Source organism: Mus caroli, unplaced genomic scaffold, assembly GCF_978045245.1.
Source record: "Mus caroli unplaced genomic scaffold, Mus_caroli_1 scaffold_16, whole genome shotgun sequence".
NCBI classification, from domain to species: domain Eukaryota; kingdom Metazoa; phylum Chordata; class Mammalia; order Rodentia; family Muridae; genus Mus; species Mus caroli.
Window position 1 is genome coordinate 10,272,601 of NW_028227271.1, and position 19,380 is coordinate 10,291,980.

Consider the following 19,380-nt stretch of genomic DNA (forward strand, 5'->3'; position numbering starts at 1 on the left):
GAGTTTTATGAAGGCCAATTGTTATGAAGTCCTGCAACATTGGAGGAGACTAGAGAGAGGGGTGGGGAGAGGGAGAGAGATTAGAGCTAGAGATAAATAGATGTATATATATGCACACAGTTTTCTATGTGTGTTTGTCCTGTCTTGTAACGAGCTTTAACTTTGGTCATTAAATTAGTTATGCATAGTTATGCAGATTTGGCAGATAAGAAGACTAAAGTCACAGCTGGAATAAAAAGCATTGAATTGGAGGCAGAAGCTACCTCTGGGTTAGGTACAAAATGAAGAAGAGAGGCATCTGAGAATTCACAGATGCCTCTGTGTCTTCTCTATGCTATGTTTCTCTTTGGTACGTATGCAATGTGTGTGTGTGTGTGTGTGTGTGTGTGTGTGTGTGTGTGTGTGTGTGTGTGTGTGTGTGTTTGTGTGTGTACATTGCACACATGTGTAGTAGCCAAAAGGTTAACAATGGGTATCTTCCTTTATCACACTCTATCTTAATTTCTTTTGAGGTAGGCAATCTCACTTATAACAGAAGCTTGCTAGTTCAGCTAGGATAGCTGGCCGAAGCTAGTTGCTAACATCCTAGTATCAGCTTGTCTCAGATCCCCCAGCCCTGAGGTTACACGTGCATGCTGCTGCCAGCTTTCTAAACTCAGGTCCTTGAGATAGCGTAGCAAGCGCATTTCCCACTGAGCCTTATCCTGAGCCCGAAGTGACTCTGACTTCTTAATTGGGATGTTAGAAGCAAAGCGTTTGTGGTCTTACTTTATACCACTCTCTATGAGTGAAAGATTTTTATCAACATAAGATGAGGAAAAAAAATGCTTATCTCTGGATTTACAAATACATTTTGTCTATTTCACCTTTGGTACAAAGCTCTTAATAAAAGATGTTTTATGTTTGAGAAGAAAAAAAAAATCCCTACACAGCCAGTCAGTGAATTATACAAAGTAACTGTCAGGAAATCTGGTTTCTGCAGATATACTCTCTCAAGATTTACATGAAGTTTTATAGACAGAGAATTTGGGAAATGTCTTATTTGAACGGATACAAACTGAGTTGTTTGAGCTGCAAGCCCTGCATGGAATTGTCTTTCCCTTCCTGTCCCCTACAGGGAACAAACAATGACCAAATGAGAAAGAAATTCTTGCCAGAAGTCTGGCCTCTGCTAGCTGTAAGCCTCTAGCTCGGGGAGTGTTCTGAAAGGCTTTTGCTGACTAAAGAAGTACCAAAGGGAAGAGGAGGGTCCTGGCACAAGGCAGGAGAGAAGAGAAAGGAGAAAAAAAATACAGAAATCAAATCACCACTGGACTGCCCCTTGTTAGCACAAAGTGTCCTTATGGGAACAGGGACCAGTTAGAGCAAGCGTTTCTCCCTGATTAATCAAAACAGTCCCAGAGTTGGGGGATGATGGTATCTGGGTCACTTTTTAGTTGTATTTAATAAGACTTCTGAAGACAGGATCTCGGAATCGCGTCTCCAACAGCTCCCTCGCGTACACATGGCTTTTGTTTATTCTTGTTTGACTTGGTTTTCACATCTTCATACATGGCCTCCAGGGGTAACTTTGATGCCGAAGTTTTCTGGGGAAAAAAGTGAATAAGTAAATACAGAAGTCATATACACATAGAATGCAAAAGTAGAAATCAATGTCTCTGTCTCTCTCTATCTCCGTCTCTGTCTCTCTGTCTCTGTCCATCTTTGTCTCTGTCTCTCTGTCTCTCTCTGTCTCTGTCTCTGTCTCTGTCTCTATCTCTCTCTGTCTCTCTTTCTCTTTGTCTCTCTGACTCTCTCTGTCTCTCTGTCTCTGTCTCTCTCTCTCTCTCATGTTTTTCTAAGTAGATTTTGTTTCAACAGCAATTTGCTTCTCTTGAGTACTGAGGTATGTTAATTTCTGGATTCATGAACTGGGCAGGTATTCAGTCACATTATGAAACATTATAACTGTAGAGACCAAATGCATAAAAGGCATAAAACCAGTTTAATTTGAGTTTTCCTCAGGAGAATATGAAGCAAAGTCTGGCTGGATTCCATGAGGCGCCCTTCTCCAGGGTGGCTAATTTATTACCTGTCAGCCATGAAAATGTGAGTCTGTAGGGGGGTTTTGTTTGTTTGTTTGTTTTCTCTTATTCCATTTGTTCTTTTATGAGGGAGGTTTTTTTTCCTTTGACTTTCTAATTTATTCCGTTTATTCATGGAATTTTTGCTCTGACTGATTTCTTTTTCCCTTCTGTTTGAATCCCTTGTACATCAAGGTGGGTGGCATGCCGCTGAAAATATTCTTTCAAGAAACATCATAAAAACGTATGAAAGCAGGATTTCATTTGAGCTGCCAAAGCTTAAAGAAAGCTGTAAGCAAAGTGAATAAATACTCTTCGTATGACTTATGGCCACACGAAGGATCTACTTAAAGGAATACATTCAGACTATTCAAAAAATATTTAAAAAGAAAAAAGAGGGGGGCACGTTTTCCAGCAGGACCCTGGAAAATATAGAACGAGCTCTTCCCCAACTCCCTGACCTGCTTGTCCACGTTTAGCGCCCTCTCCATCAAGACCTCCAAAAGGCTCACCCTTACATTAGTTTACGAAGGGCTAACAAGGTTGACCAAATGTTTCGGTGTTTAGAACAATAAACACATGCTGCTAGACAGCAATAACAAAACCAAATCTAAACTCTGGTTTTTGAGTTCCACATAAACTTTATCTACAGGGCTAAGAATTTTGATGTATACGCTGCAGGGCAGGCCATGAGTGTCTCATACTCTGAAGCTTTCTGTATAAACACTGTTAGACACTTTTGATTTTGATTTCGATTTTCGCTGTGATTCTTCGGAGACGAGCAGACTTAGCGGGGGAAAGCTAGCATCAATCTCTATGAATGAATTTTTTTCGTTTTTTTTTTGTCTTTTGTTAACGGAGATGATGTAGGAGAGAGAGCGTAAGTGCAAGAGGGTGTTGTGTGGGTCTAGCTGAGGGTACTGCAGTCTGCTGTGTGGGTCTAGCTGAGGGCACTGCAGTCTGCTGTGTGGGCCTAGCTGAGGGCACTGCAGTCTGCTGTGTGGGTCTAGCTGAGGGCACTGCAGTCTGCTGTGTGGGTCTAGCTGAGGGCACTGCAGTCTGTTTCGGGTTATGCTCCCATGAGTGAGAAGTGTCGTGGGGTCCAGGACAAGACCAGGCTCAGTAGAGTGGAGGCCACAGAAGGTCGCATTCAAAGTGTCAGGCAGGTAGGAGCACTCAGGGTGACAGGCAGACACCTGCATATGGACAAGGTGCACAGGTGTTGCCAGGATATACAATGTGTTTTTCAGTGAGCCAGAAAGCAACAGTAGCCATAAGTGTAAAGAGATGAGTGGCTTAAGGGGCAGAGAAGTATGCCTCCCTTGTACATCACTGTAGCAGAAGCAAAGAGAGGAAGGAAGAGCCTACTTGGCTTATGGCTTCAGAAGTTTCCATTCATCGTGGCGGGAAGGGCGTGGCACTGAGAACATCTGCTCATGTAGGTTCTCTCTGCTTACCTGCTCTCCGACCCCCATCCCCACCCCAGGGTCACAGCCTCTGGGACCGCACCACCACATCTGTGGGAACACCCTCGGAGACACGCCAGAGGTGAATTTTACCAATCCCGTGGGTGTTTCTCGATTCTCTCAAGTCGATAATCAAGATTACCTGTCATGAGGGAAAGAAATGATATATTCAACTAGCATAGGACAGAGGCCCACCCATGGCATGGGTTTATGGTATATTCAAGTACTGTGTGGTGGAGACATGGACCGAAGCGCAGGGTGGGACAGTTGGGCAGCTCGAAGAGCCTCTGTGAGAGCACGGAAGACAGCTTGGTGAATTTTGAGTTTTGAGTTGTGAGCAACAGTCAGCTCCAACGGTGGCAGTTCAAACTAGTGTAGAGTTTGGATTCTCAGGGTGTGTGCAATGAAAAGGAATGAGGTGATGAGATGATGATGGTGATGATGATGGTGACGATGATGATGGTGACATAAAAAATGGAACCTAGATTTAACGAAGGAAGAAAAGGGGGTAAAAGCGGAGCTTCACTGGTTATAGTGGTTCACTCCAGTAGAATATGCTGAAGAGGAGTAAGAGGCGTTCAAGGCCACTCTCAGCTACATCTTGGGCTGTCAAGATGGCTCAGTCATTGACCCTGATGAACTGAGTTTGGACCCACATGGAAGAAGGAGAGAACAGATTTCCACGGGCCTGAGTAAGTTGTCCTCTGACCTCCACACAGGCCCTGAGACACAGCCACCTCTTCCCTATCGCCACTTCTGGGACACAAAATAAGCAAATGATTATCTCTTATTTATAATAAATGAGAGAAGGGGAGCAAAAATCAATGAGATGGTAATTTAAAAAAAAAATCAATGTATTGCTGTGTTCCACTGGGGTTAGAGGATTAGCTGAGCTCTGTTCCAAATGGAACGTGATGGAGAGAGAGAAGATCTCTGTAGCACATGACACCAATGTGAGACCTCAGGACTCTGTGCCTAAATGGGGAGAGGCAGAACATGAAAACAGGAAGAGAAGAATTCCAGGTGTAAGCACCAGAAGGATTTTCAGGGCCGAAATATCTGTGACTTATGAATGTGAAGCCAGTAAACAAAAGTATTCTTTTGATGGATTTAGGGTGTTTGCCTCTGTTTGTCTGTGAACCACACAGGTGCCCCCTGCCCTTGAGGTCTAAAGAGGGTGTCAGATACTCTGGAATCAGAGTTTAAGAGGTGAGACACCATATGGGTGCTGGGAGCTGAACCTAGAACGTATGCTACCAGGGACGCACAGCCACCACATGTGGAGCTCCTGGACGAGCTGTCCCATTCCCAGTGCCACTGTGGTCTTTAACACATATCTTCATGATTTTTTCTTTCCAATTTTTTATTCTCCTCCTTCCCATAATTATATTATACCAATACATCACCTCCAGATATGTCTTAGGCTATGGGATGTATGGATGAGGCATGAGAGACCAGAATACCCTACAGGATTAGAGTTCAAAGCTTGAATTCTTCACCAAGAGATGCTAGGTGGATGAATGAATGAATAAGTGAATGAATGAACTTGTAATCTTTGCTTCCTGTGTTCTTCTTTAAGTGCTTTAACTTTGAGCAGTTCTGGTATCAAGGGCAAGCTACAATAGCATGGAGAGGGTTTGAACTCTACATACAGCTGTTCTCTATCCCATCTTTAACTTCTCTGAGTAAAATGAAATATTGTTTTTGAATGTAGACCCCACACACAGCATTTCTCAGTGTTCATAAGGCGTGAACAATAGCACCTGGAAATAGAAGCCATGACTTTAACCGATTTATAAAATTTCTCTTAAAAAAAAAAAAAGTGTTTGTCCTGCAAACACAGCTTCCCGTTAGCACACATTCCAGGTCTCCACCCTAAAGCCCACTGTAAAATTATTCCATAGGCACTGTTCACTCTTGGCACGCTCTCACTGGCGTGTGGTGTGGGTGTAAATGTCATGTAATTTGTAGATATAACAATTCAATTCCTGACTGCGAACTTGATCTCTCTCTTGGATTTTATCCGAGCAAACTCAGTTCCAAAGCTCCCAGAAGGTACCGTGTTTGTGCAGTTGTGCGACGTGGACCCTCAAATGATGTCCTAACGACGTGTCAAGAATATTGTGCATTTTAATCCTGTACATTGAATCTCTTTGAAGTAGTTTTCCCTCTCTGAAACCACATGTTTCATAAACGTATACCAAAGAGAGAGCAAAGCAGAAATTGTCTTGAAGATCAATGGGCTCCACGGACTCAGGCTGCCCTAAAGATGTTCCCATCTGACACCCAGGTTATCAAGTGACCTGAGGCAAAGAAAAACACCCTGTTCTGACATCTTCCGTTTGTCTTTGGAAGTGGGGAGTTAGGATTGGCTCCTCTGCTGCTAATTGAACAAGAGTGCAGGAGACGGGGGTGGGGGTGGGGGGATTTGAAAGATGAAATAAAGAAGGAAAACCAAGGAAGAATCCCTGACCTGATGAAACTAAGTGGGGTTTCTTCCACTAGGCACTGCAGGAGCAACCCCTGACCCTGGGCCTGGGAACCCCGTGTTTGGACAAGGCGGCTAAGCAAGTGTGACTTGGTGTTCCGAACATTTAATTTAGTAATGTAGATAGGGAAGTCATTTAATTTCTTTGCAGATCATTAGGTGGGCCATTAAGTCATTGGTGACTTAATTTCCATGTCAACTCTCAATGTTATACACATACATATTCCCACGGGCGCACAAATTACAGAAGAGATTTAATTTTTCACAGGTGCATTAGCCCAAACCTCCTAAGTGGTTACAACACCAAGAATATACAGGAACTCAGCTTTAGAACACATTGTGAAAGTAAAAAATTGGTTTTTAATTCATTTTGTGAGTCTCCTATGTGGAACATGCAATGCAAAGGGAATAAGGTAACATACCACCACCAAGTTAATGACTAAATGCTGAACTAATTTAATAAAATCTAATATTAAAATATATATCGCATGTAAATTTCACATTTATGATTGCAATAAAGTTATAATAAAAATCCCAGTGTATGCTTGCAATATTATTAAGTTCCATTTCCATCTCCAACAACCTACGTTTAAAAATATGTAATATTACCTTGAGCACTTGGTTTTTACGTGGCAACTGCATTTGCCCTAACTTGTCCCTCGAGAAAGACTGAATCATACATTTCATTTTGAGGGAAATGGTTTTCTGCATCAGAATAGAATAAAGATGATTAAATGCGAAGTGGATCATTTAGCCCTGTTGCTTGGGTCGAAGGGCATAATTATCTCCTGCTGAGTCCTATAAGTGTGATCAGGTACCAGAACATGACACGAGAGTCACTTCAAACTGCTACAAGGTAAAGGAGCTCACCAAGGCCTGAGCAGGTGACAGGCAAAGGCTCCAGGAAGCAGGCAGGAGGCCACACATGGTGAGGTAAACCCACCAAAAGGCATGGCTCCTCTGAACAGCTGTGACTAATTCATCTAGGTCTTTGTGAGAAATCACTGTGATGCTATGTAAGCTGGCTTGATAAGTGGACTAGAATAGTATTCTTCTCTGGGTATGAGAGTTACTGTCTGGCCTGTGTGTGATGGATATGAGATAGACAGACGCAACATGGAGAGAGAGAGAGAGAGAGAGGGAGAGGGAGAGGGAGAGGGAGAGGGAGAGGGAGAGGGAGAGGGAGAGGGAGAGGGAGAGGGAGAGGGAGAGGGAGAGGGAGAGGGAGAGGGAGAGGGAGAGGGAGAGGGAGAGGGAGAGGGAGAGGGAGAGGGAGAGGGAGAGGGAGAGGGAGAGGGAGAGGGAGAGGGAGAGGGAGAGGGAGAGGGAGAGGGAGAGGGAGAGGGAGAGGGGAGGAGAGAGAGAAAGGAGAGGGAGAGAGGGAGGAGAGGGAGAGAGGGAGGAGGGGGAGAGGGAGAAAGGAAGGGGAGGGGGAAGGAGATGGAGGAGGGAGAGAGGGGGAGTGTGAGTGAGAGGGAGGGAAGGGGCAGAGAGGAAGGGGGAGGGGAATGAGAGGAAGGGGGAGGGGAATGAGAGGAAGGGGGAGGGGAATGAGAGGAAGGGGGAAGGGGAGGGAGAGGGGGAGGGGAGGGAGGGAGAGAGAGGGGGGAGAGGGAGAGAGAGAATTAATTGTGGAACCTTGGCAGGAAACCAGGCTTAGAAGCTGTGTGCAGGCCTCCATTGACTGAGTCTCTGTCTCTCTGTCTCTCTGTCTGTCTGTCTGTCTGTCTCTCTCTCTCTCCACCCCCCCCCCCGCGCATGCGTGCGCGCGCACACGCTCTGTGTGTGTGTGTGTGTGTGTGTGTGTGTGTTATATTGGGTTTTAGCTACACTGCTTTTGCCCCTGGCAGATTGCACGTGTGCATTCACCCAGGAACTACCTTTGTATCCTCAAATCAAAGACACACACACACACACACACACACACACACAGTAACTTATTTTTAAATGCCTTGTCTACTTTAAAGGCTGGGCACTCCTAAACCTTCCCCTGCTACCTGAGGCCCAATCAGGAAGTGTCCAACCACCCGAATTCTCACATGGCTGGCTGGCTTTCTCTCCTGCAGCTCTCCTCTTCCTTCTCCCACCGCATCCTGATTCTGCTCTGTTCCTCTCTATGTCCTACCTGTGCAACCCTAAGTGTCCTGCCCAGGCCCAGCCTCTTTTTTTTTCTCTCCATTGGCTGTTGGCATCTTTATTGATTGCTCAAAAAACCAATTGGGGACAAGGACCTTTAGTATTGGGACAAGCAGATTCCTGATTGAATCAAAGCATTAGAACCAATCTCCAACATGTCTGTCTGTCTGTCCATTGTCCTCATCTAGGAAATGGAAATAAAGACTCAGATAGAAGAATAGTACAGATATTATAAAAAGCAACATAGCATACAGAGAGGCAGCACATACTCACTGCTTGGCAAACAGTAGCGCCACTGTCACCAAGCCCCACACTGACTGGTTATCAGCATCGGAGGTAGCAATGCCAACACAAGGCAGCCTTCATTCCACTATGAGTGTTCTTGAAACAGCAGGGTGGACATCCGAGAAGGCCTGGAGGCCCAGCATGTCACCTGGTCAGTACTATTTTTGCTCTCCAGGGCGTAAGGTCAGTGGTCACCCTGTATAGAGTGCTACCACCTGTCATTCCTTGGGTTATTGGAGCAGCCAGATTGTCCAGCATCTAGGAGCCCCTTGCCTTTTACGAGTCCGTGTCTGTGTCTCTTCTGAGGTATTGTTAGGTCAACAACAAAGCTCTGAGTGGAGGCTGCATGGCTGAGATAAGTGCCCTTAACCTGTATGCTGAATTTGGATACCTCAGACTGTACCTCAGATTGTACCTCAGACTGTACCTCAGACTGTACCTCAGACTGTACCTCAGACTGTACCTCAGATTGTACCTCAGACTGTACCTCAGACTGTACCTCAGACTGTACCTCAGATTGTACCTCAGACTGTACCTCAGACTGTACCTCAGATTGTACCTCAGACTGCAGCCTTATTGGAAACGGAAGATTCTTTACAGACAATATTGTACTGTGGTCAGGGGCTGGGGATATAGCCCATAGGTGGAACTCTTCGTACCCATGACAATCTAGGATAAATCCCCAATATCCAAATACAAGAACAACATAGGGGGAAACCCAGGCTCATTCACTGAGGTGGGCCCTCATCCCATATGAAGGACACCAATAGGAAAGAACTGAGAAGTGGGTGTTTAATACAGATGATATGTTGAGTTATGTTGAGAAGACAACCTTCCAGCCGGCAGGGAGATAGACTGAGGGTGGAGGGGATTCTTGCCCTTGGCCTGCGCAACCGAGCTAACACCATTGCTGGGACTCTTTGCCCCTACACGGGAAGGGACACTTGCAGCAGCTTTAGCAGACTAGAGGTAGAGGGCTTACTGGGTGCCCTTTCTCAGTTAAACTTTCTTCCCTAGAAAAATGCGCCTCTCTCTCTCTCTCAATCTCTCTCTCAGTTACTGAAATTGAGATGCTTTCTGCTCCCCGTCATCTATGTATCTAGCTTGTAGTGGTACGCCATGGGAGCCTTTAAAAATCCAAACTGTGAACAATAACACAAATGCCCCTTAGCACTGTCAATGTCTACCAGAGTCAGGAGTCCATTCCTTGAAAGCCCTACAGGACCGCCCTTCTAACTGCCCAGGAATTATAAATCATTAACACATTTGTCTGAAGAGTATAACGGTACAGTGTTATGCAGAATCTCTGTCTGTGGAATCTACCAGCCACCCAGAGGCCTGATAATTCACTCTCTGTTCCCTAATGTAAATATATGCACGTTCCATAAATCAAACTAGTTTTAAGGCAATGTTTTTCCTCATAGAAAAAGCAATGTGCTTTTCTGAGTAACTCTATCTGGCCACTGCCCACCGCCTCTACGCCGTACGGACGTACCCAAGCATGAAGAATCTAGAATCAGAAATGTGGAATTTGCATTTTAGAAAATGTCACTTCTATGCTTCTAGCCACTTCCAGGTCACAGCAAAGTACAAATACTTGCAGCTAGAAATACAAGTTTTTGTCTGTCTGTCTGTCTGTCTATCTGTCTGTCTCTCTCTCTCTCTCTCTCTCTCTCTCTCTCTCTATATATATATATATATATATATATATATATATATATATATATACAAATGCCCCTGAAAACAGGGTATGCTAATATCTCTCTGATCTATCGCAAATGCATCAACAAGTTGTTTGGAAACTTCTGGAAAGAAGAATGTGCTTTAAGAACAGTCTTGATTTTCCCTCTCACAACACATCTGCCACACACTGCTAACATGCCAGATAACCCTTTCTTTAGCAACTATAAAAAAAATTGGTTTTAATCTAGAAACATCCTTTTCCTCCTGACAGTCCCAATAACTGCACATAAAATACGTGTGGAGTTACCGTTCATGTGTGCATGTATGCGTGCACGAGTGTGTGTGTGTGTGTGTGTGTGTGTGCGCCCACGTGCACTTGTTTTTGGAAGGCAGGCTCTCACACTCACTATGTAGCCATAGTCAGAATCTAAGGCTCGTCCTGCCACAGTCTTCTAAAACAGGGTCTCAGGTGTGAACACTATCTGGCTACACTAGATTTTTAGTGCATTCCAATATGAAGAAAAAGGGAAGAGAAAGGAAGAGAGAGAGAGAAAGAGAGAGAGAGGAGGGAGAAAGAAAGGAAGGAAGGGAAAGGAGGGAGGGAAGCAGGAAGGGAGGGAAGGAGAAAGAAAAGAGCCAAAAGGGAAAAATGTAAAAACAATGAGAAAAAAATGACATGTATTATGCAGGAACTTTCTCATTTCTCAAATGAACACATATATTTATTTGGGTGTAAATAATCTCTTATAACTTGCTAATTACTGTTACTAGTTAAAACTAGTTTTATTAGGTGTAATTTTTCTCTTTTTCCTATATAGTATACTATAAAAATATCACACTATGGCAGGAATGCAGGCTTTGGAATAAAACCAATGCCCAGTACAACCCCGACTCTCTGTAAGCTGTGTGGCCCGCAACAAGTTCCTAGACGTCGTCTTCCCACCTCTGCTGCTTAGCTCAGAGATGAGGGTACTGTGTACCTCGCATGGAACTTGGAGTTTGCACGTGTGCCTGTGGACCACCCTAATGAATGACAACCATGGTGGTTTCTTGAATGTGACCACTCCATTAACTTTGACCCCATGTACTGCTTCATAGAAGATCACCCTCCCCCCCACACACACACACACTCCCCATCAAGAAGTAGAGTTGTTGCCTTGGTGCATAGTTTTGTTCCGTGTGACTCCTAAACCACCACGGCACAGAGGGTATTCCAAAGACAAACATGTCACACCTTGGCATCGAGTGTCATTTGTTCATCAGTGGGATCGGGATCAGTGTCACCCATGCACACAAAAGCTAATCAAATGAATGAAGGCACTAAAGAGCTCAGGTTTCATCCAGCACACCAGTTAATCATGTGATCAGTGTGCTTGTCTTTAAAGACAAATTCCTCCTAGGAACCCAGGACTTGATCCCCATAATACAGGAATACTTTGATTTTTTTTTCCTATTTGGAAGATAAATAAATAAATAAATAAATAAATAAATAAATAAATGGATAAATGGATATTTTGCATGCCAGGTTTGAGTCTGGGGAGACCATGGATGAACCAGAGACCATAAGATAATGGTTCTCAACTTTCCTAGTGCTATGATGCTTTAATACAGTTGCTTGTGTTGTGTTGATCCCCAACCAAAAATTACTTTTGTTGCTGTTCTTAACTGTAATTTTGATCCTCTTATTACTCATTGGGTAAATATTTGTGCTTTTCGATGGTCTTAGGTGACCCTGGTGAAATGCTCATTTGACCCCTGTGAAAAGGTCAGTAGATCCCAAAGAGGTCGCAACCTATAGGGTGAGAAACAGTGGCATAGGAAGACACCAGCTGCCTCAGAAGCATAAGCTGCAGGAAGGAGAGGAAGAGAGGGTAGCTTCCCGAAACCTGGGCACTAGCAACAGGTGGACAGATCAGACCCATTCCAAAGGAATGGTGCAGGTTCTGACCACAAAGGCAATCATGTCTCCTGTATCAGAGTGTGTTTACAAGGCTAGACCACTCCCACAACTTCCACAACTGCCCTAGTGTGCCTTGACCCACACAGTACACCAGCAAGGAAAGACCGTTGAAGAGAAGTTTCTAAATCAAACCATCTAGTTCCTGTACCGTTTTTTTTTTCTTACCTTTAGATGCAAAATCCTTCACTCTGAGACTGTTACGCCTACTTTGTTCCTAAGCATGTAATTCGCATCTAATAAACCATCTATTCGTGGAATGGGACTAAATGTATGCAATATTTGAAGTGGCTACTATTCACAGGGTTTATGGGATATACAAGAATGTGAAGGGCTCCGGGAAGAAATCCTTCCAGTCCTGAGGAATGTGCACTCTAAATGACCTTTCCTACAGTGGGGAGAAAAGGATGAGTTCACTAAAGAACTTCGTTTGGAGAGAGTAGCGGGTATTGTAAAGCATTACAAATCAAGTCTTCAAGAAGAGATGCAAAGGTCTCTCAGCACCAAGGAAAATAAAATGTTGGGGGCTAGAAATGGCCCACTGGTTAAGAATGTGCTTGCTGCTCTTGTAGAGGACCCAAGTTCAGTTCCCAGAACCCACATCAGGTGGCTCACAACCCCCTGTAATGCCATCCTTGAGGGAGGGGCATGGGGGCTGAAGCCCTCGTCTAGCCTTCTTGAACACATTGCACTCAAAAAGGGAAGATTTAGAGGAAAAGAAAGGAAAATTCCAATTTGTCACCAAAGCCGTTTTTAATCTCACTGGGCGTTGTGTCAGTAGGATCCAATGTGGGATTATTGTCAAGTTTGTAGTTCTTAGTCTACATTTAAAAGTCCACCCAGGCACTGGTACTTTTCCCAGAATGTCACCATGGGAGGGAAAAAGCTTCCACCACCAGGGAGTGTCAACCATCATGGAACCCCCATACACACTTTGTAAGGCCACTCCTCTTATCTCAAGGATTCCTGACTGAAAAGGTTCTTGGTGCTGACCTGAAATGAGTCTTCCTTTTGTAGTGTAAATATTTCATAAGGCTTTAGAGAAGTCCTTTAAATTTTATTTCCATATAAATTAACGATAGAAATGCATTAAATAAAATTAGGTGAGGATATGCCCTTGTTTACAAAGATCTACATAGTCAGACAAAGAAAGAGGAGCAGTTGGGTAGCTTTCTCTTAACTGTGCTGGTTACTATAAACTGTACATACGAAGATAATGGAAGGGGGATAGAAGAAACCCTAAGAAGACATAATGTTAACACAATGAAATATAACATGAACAGATACATACACACTTGTAAAACATTCCTAGCAAAAGCAAACATTAGCATGGAGTTTAAAAGAAACACAATTCCAAGCACTGAGCTTTGATTTACATAGAAGCACAGAATCAAAATTCTCAAAGACAGCTCTAAGCGTGCTTGCTCAATTCAAGATGTTTTACCAAACAAACTGCAAAGGGGGGGGGGGGAGAAATCAGAACAAAGCAACGTCTTCTGCGTTCTGCTCATAATGCAGAATCGAGAGGTTGTTTTCTATTCTGAGTATGTTTAGAGGCTGTGCAGGTTTCATTTATAAATAATTCTGAAACATTAAAAGAGACATGAGGGGAGTTTGTTCTGTGAGTTAAATAGGAATTTGATCTCAACGTCATTAAAAATAAACTTTCACCTGTTACTAATTTTCTTCTTAGTTCCAGAGTCATTGTTTGTTTAAATGAAAAGGAGAAAAAACACTCTGATGCTGCTTATATGGTCCAAATCAGAGAACAAATTGCAAAGCCCCATGCAGGCTAAAAAGCAAATTTTTAAAAAACAAAACAAAACAAACAAACAAACAACAAAAAACCCTTTGCAACAATATGCTGCAAATTTGCGATTTGAGCGGTGCAACATTCAATTCCAAATCCTCCTCCTGGAGCCTCAGATCCAACCGCAGGGGCACAGTGGCAAGCCGCACTCTGCCTCCTTTACATGGGCCATTTTTAATTGTGGACTTGTAATAAACTGAAAATTGAACCTTGCATTACAAAAAAAGTCTTTCACAACCTCTGCCAGCAAAGAAGAAAAAAAAAAAAACCCAACAACTTATTTTTTTTGTGTGCTGCCCTTGGCTTCAGTTTTATTATTAGGAAGGGTGTGTCAGATCATATGTGTGTAATTGTGTGTCTGTTTATAGTTTACATTTGTATCATGTTGGCATTGGTTTCCATTTTCCATAGCAGCCTAGACCCTTGGCCAACAGCAAGCAGGAATGGCCCTCGTTGGGGGGGGGGTTCCGAACCCTAGATGGAACTAATCATCAGGCCTTCACCATTCACAAGAACTCCAAGATGTGGCTGGCATTCTCGGGAATGACGAGACCATAGCCAGAGCTTCAACATCAAGTTTTGATAATTTGGAGCCAAATATCTAGACTGCTATTTCCACATTGGTAGAGTCAGTTGCTCCCAGAAGATGCTACAGTCGATCAACAGGGAGCGAGAGAGATAAGGAACATTACTGCACAGGTTTAATTCAAGCCTTGACAAAAAACAAAACAACAACAACAAAAAAACAACGAAAAATTCAGGTGGTCCGGTGTTTCACACAGAACAGACCAACAGACAACTCTTTAATCACTGAACCTTTCCTCCAAGGAACAGGATAAATATCTAATGATTAGCCTTTTTGACTTTTAATCCTCAGCACCCATCAGGGTATGATCTTGGCCCTTAGTCTCCAAACCACCTACCTGTTCAACGGTTTACCCTGCTGCCCAATGGCCGTGCTTCCCCTTGCTTCCCTGAAGCATCATCTGTGAACTTCCTGCCCATGGTATCTTTCCCTCCGCTTATACCCTTCACCTTCCTGAGGAAGCTTCCAGGGTCCTTCAAGTCATCTTTTGGTTTCAAGATAGCACGGCCCTTGTTTGCTCAGACTTCTGATAAACCCCTCCCTGCCTCTTCCTCTTCAGCTCTTGGTCATCACCACGATTCCGTCCTTGCTCGCTCCACAGATCAGCTTAACAGCCGCCACTCAGCTCCGTTCAAATGGTTTCATTTCTCACTCTGCTTTTGTCTCTAAGGTCATGTCTACATCTCTGACTTCACACCAGCAATTACATCCACGTATTCCACAGCGATTGATGTGGTTTAGGGATGGCTTGGGTGTTGAAGATGTTACATTAAGGGGGTAGGAACGTAACTAGCTGATTAGTATTAGGTGGTCACAAAGGTAGAGAACCAAGATGGAGTACTGATTTTGTTACTAGAATGCGGGGAGGGAGGGAGGGAGGGAGGGAGGGAGGGAGGGAGGGAGGGAGGGAGGGAGGGAGGGAGGGAGAGAGATTGTTGCATGGCACCTTGAGCAGGAGATTCACTTTCTGTTTGATTCTTGTAATGTTCAGTTACCAATCTCACAGGGGCACTTATTGATGTCACATGGTCATTGGTACTTAGACAAGTATACAGTGAGGTCCATGCTCCTACCTAACATTTTCCCATGTTCCCATGTAAGCTTGCTAACGTCTGCAGGACAGTAGATCTTCAGTCTCCAGTGTACCCAGGTTGCTCATTAACCCCATGGTCAATCCATTCCTTCAACCTGGATATCACGAGCTGTCATGAAGACCCAGATTTTGAAGCATCTCCTCAGTCAGTATCTGGTGAAGCTGGAGGTCTTCTGTATAAAGGGTCTATGTAAGTCCAGAGGTCTATCATTGCATTATAGACAGTGCAAGTCAGCTTCTCGGGAAACGAAAATAAAATGACTCGATATGGCTTCTCCCACATTGGTCCTGGAGTCCCCCGAGTTTCCCCCCCTAATTCTGACCTTGAGTTTTCTGTTTTCAACCTTATTCCTCTTGCCACAACTAACTCGGCACTATACTGAGGCCACGAATTGTACTTAGAACCTTGACCTGATTCTCTCATAACTGCCCGTCTGGACTGTTTTTATCAACAGATAAGTGAATTTCATGACCCCAGGAAGCTAAAGTTACAGGGAGGACAGCCCTGAAGCCATCTGGTCCCCTGGCCTTGAACATCCATTATCATATTTTCTCAAGCAACGATGTCAAAGGAAATCCTTTCAGAGACTGCAATTCTGAGGTGGGTTGGTAACACTCCCTGAAATGTCCTAGTACACACTGCGTGCTAGCCCCTGGCTGAAGCAGTATGCCTTATGAGCCAAGAGAACTGAGTGTCCATTATAGATTGCTCCTCCCTCGCCGCTCCCTCTGAATAATGCCACTTCTTTTGAAACAAGAGCCTTTACATCAGCTGAGAATCAGGGTCACACACCCCACACCCCCCATCTGAACTTAATAATCCCACTTCTCATTTCTTAAAATCCGTATTTGTTCTCAAGGTCACTTAGGGACTAATTACTAAACACGTTGATATACCTGCTATCAGTCATGTTTTAAGGTGCTAATTTCTTTCTTTCACTACAACACACCCCAGTATGTAACTCTATGAAGCTTCTAGGAATTCTGCAGCCATGGTGCCCTGCAGTGAGCCTTGGTGCTGTGTATTCTCCTGGAGCAATAGAAGCTCTTATATCTATTTTGAGTAAACAGTCTTTGCAGCCTCCGATGCAATTTATTCAAGGATGCACACAGCAGGCTCCTGACTCAAATAACTAACCCTGTTACCGGGAGGGTTTCCTGAACAAATTCCTCTGTGAGGGACAAACATGGGGCTTCTTGTGCCTTTTAAGGAAATGAGTTTTTTTATTGAAAAGGAAAGAAAGAAAGAAAAAAACCTGTGAGTTCAAACTGAAACTCACAAGTCAGCAGTCTGAGGAATGCGGCACCAGGCTATAGATAGTAAGCTAGGCTGTAGCCAAAATCAGGGCTGAATCAAGTAATTGCATTTTTTTTATCCTCAAATTCTTTCCTTCTACATTTCCTTCTACATTGTTTGTAAACTACATTTGGAAACAGCGTCTCCTGGGACATTCTTAGTCCCTGTCTTATGAAAGGCTGTTAGAATGGTACAGTAAGTAACTCCTGGCTATTGGAACTTACTTAGTAACAGGAAGTGTGATAACTGAAAAATGATAAGCTCGGTGGTCCTTGACGCGACCTGAAAGTGGCAATGTATCTCCCGCGGCATAAAGCTCAGGACAAACAGAATAAAAGCCCTGTACTGTCTTGGGTAGAAATACGGAGACCAGTGGCTCTCAATCTTCCTAATGCTGCAACCCTTTAATACAGTTCCCAGTGCTGTGGTGAACCCCTTAGCCATAAGATTATTTTCACTGCTACTTCATAACTGTAATTTTGCTAGTGTTATGAATTGCAATCTAAACATCTGTTTTCTGAGGGCTTTAGGTGAACCCCATGAAAGGGTTGTTCAACCCCCTCAAGAGGGTTGCAACACATAGCTTGAGAAACAATTACCTAGACAGTATCAGGGCAGGTAGAGGAGAATCTTAACCTCCAGTTTAGTTCCTACTATGGGAAATGTGTTCATCTACCTCCAGGGTAGATTCTGAAATTGCCATACCAGTGTTTGCAGATAGTGGCTCTCTTGGTCTCGTGCAAATAACTTATTGATCTGTTACACAATTTGCATTTAGTCAGGAGGCTTTTGATGGCTTTTATTCAGGGACCATGTTTTTTTTTTTTTTTCTGGCTTTGTTTGCTTTAGCTGTTTGGCTGTTTTGTGACAAGATCTTGCTATACAGCACATAGGCTGGCCTGAAATTCATTATGTAGATGAACCTAGCCTTGAACACATGATCCTCACCTCTCTAGTGCTGGAGTTGCAGATTTTGAGCACCATGTGCCGATCATATTTTTAGTCACTAAGAATTGAGAGTGTTCAAAGAGTCCTTGTCTCTGCCCTGCAGCTCATGGGCTTGACCCTTGTGCTAGCCTCCTTCACTGGTTGCTAAAGCTGAATGGCTCCGCTACTGGTTTTCAGGATATTGATATTGTTCTTGGTTATCTTCAAAAACTCCGTTTCTTGAAGAGATCATATAATCTAATCAAGACATACGCCATAAAGAAATCAAACTGGTATTGACCTTGGGAGAAGCTTCACCCCTACCAGATAGCTTTGGCAGCACTGAAAGATTTTATTCACACAGCTGGAGAAATAAATTATTTGTCAGTCTTACTCATCTGTAACCCCCAAAGTTACAGTAACAATAGACCTAGCAAGATATGCCCTTTGACGCAATGGTGGCACTAATGCTAAGGGAGTAACCAATTACTTTCTAATTAGCATTATTAGTAAGGCCTGCTCCATAGTATGGCCTCATGTTCTTCACCATTCCTGGGACCAAGAATTTGTGGGTAGATAACTCAAATGCCAGGCTATCAACCTTCCTAATGTTGTGACCCTTTAATACAGTTTCTCATGTTGTGGTGACCCCCAACCATAAAATAATTTTTTTGCTACTTCATAACTGTAATTTTGCTATTCTTGTGAATTTTAATGTAGATATCTGACATGCAGGATACCTGATATGTGAGTACAAAGGAAAATGTGACCCACTGGTTGAAAACCACGTCTCTGGAGAATAACCTAGTGAGCGATGCTATTCTGCTAAAGGGCCATGATATGAAACCATCGCCTAATGACTTGTTACTATACCCAGAGATTAGTGCACCTCTCAATTCTCATCAGAAAAGTTTCCTTTTGCAGTAGATGGTGATTAATAGAGACCCACAGCTTATCAGCGTATAGAGGATAATATATTATAGAGTATCCATCCCTAAATGGGACATCTATATTGTACCCCTCCTTCCAGGATTCAGAGATCATCCTGGAATTGGGGTTGGGGGAGGAATTTAAGAGCAAAAAATAATTACACCAAAGGAACCTATTGGATTTAGGAGCAATAGCAGGGAGAAATAATCAAAATGCATTGTGTGAAATCCTCAAAAAATAATTTAACTTTTTACAAAGAAAGAGAACAACTGGAGAATACCAGAGTAACCGAATTAAACTCCAGACTATGGACGACTGTTTTTTTTTTTTGCTCTCAAGACAGCCTAGAAATCAACATGTGCTAACCTGTTATGAAAGAAAAAAACAATAATAAGGCCATCTCTTATTTGTAATTGGCATTTCAAATGAACTAATTATTTCATGAGCTAAAGTGAAATGACAACACACTAGGTAATCATCTTTCTGTCACGGTGACAACACACTCAGGGGGAACTTCTAAGAGGGAGAGGAGTATTTCAACTTGTCATTAAGATGTCAGTCCACAGTTTGGGGCCTGTAGGGAGGGAAAACATGGCAAACAGTGCAGATACAAGAAAGCTGCTTAGCTTGTGGTGAGGGTGGGGGAGCTGCAAGGAGCG